Here is a 694-nt window from a genome sequence, read left to right on the forward strand (position 1 = left end):
GCACCACATCGCTGTGGCGGCTGCTCCCCGCCGCCCGCCGCTCCAAACACTGCGCCCCTTCCAAACCTGAGGCGGCGACCATCGTGGCCGCTACTCCCCGTCCTCTGCCTGTTCGTATTCTCTAATCTTGACCTCCGCGTCCTCTGCACGTACAAGAGCCCAGCAGCTTCCCTTCTGCTATCCTCGGAGCACATTACAGCAGACACGACCCGCCCGCCGACCGCCGCTCACAACCCTTGGCAGCGCACAGGACGCTGCAGCCCCTCCTCCGCGGGTCCACACGCTCAACAGGCAGCATGCATTGCAGCGGTCGCCGCTCCCCATCGTCCGGCGCGTCATATCCTCAGCAGCACAGTCGCCGTTACTCCCCGTCCTCCGGCGCGTCGTATTCTCGTATCTTGACCTCCGCGTCCTCCCCAAACTGCGTGGCCATGTCGATGTGCGCCAGCACCTCCCCTATGCTCTCCTCGTCGCTGATGTCCAGCTGCAGGAACGACACCTGCGGTTCGATCCCCGCCGTGCTCGCGGGTTTTGAATCAGGTATCGCTTCGTCCGCAGGGCAGTGATACAATGCTTGCGTGTGGATGTAGGGGGGGGGGCAAAAGTGGAGTGGTGGGAGCCTGGCCTGGCTTCGATCAGGGGCTGCCGGCCCCTGTCTGCACTGTAAAGCAACGCACATCGCAAGGGGTGGGGG

The sequence above is a fragment of the Monoraphidium neglectum genome, assembly GCF_000611645.1.
Source record: "Monoraphidium neglectum strain SAG 48.87 unplaced genomic scaffold scaffold05116, whole genome shotgun sequence".
Classification (NCBI taxonomy): Eukaryota; Viridiplantae; Chlorophyta; class Chlorophyceae; order Sphaeropleales; family Selenastraceae; genus Monoraphidium; species Monoraphidium neglectum.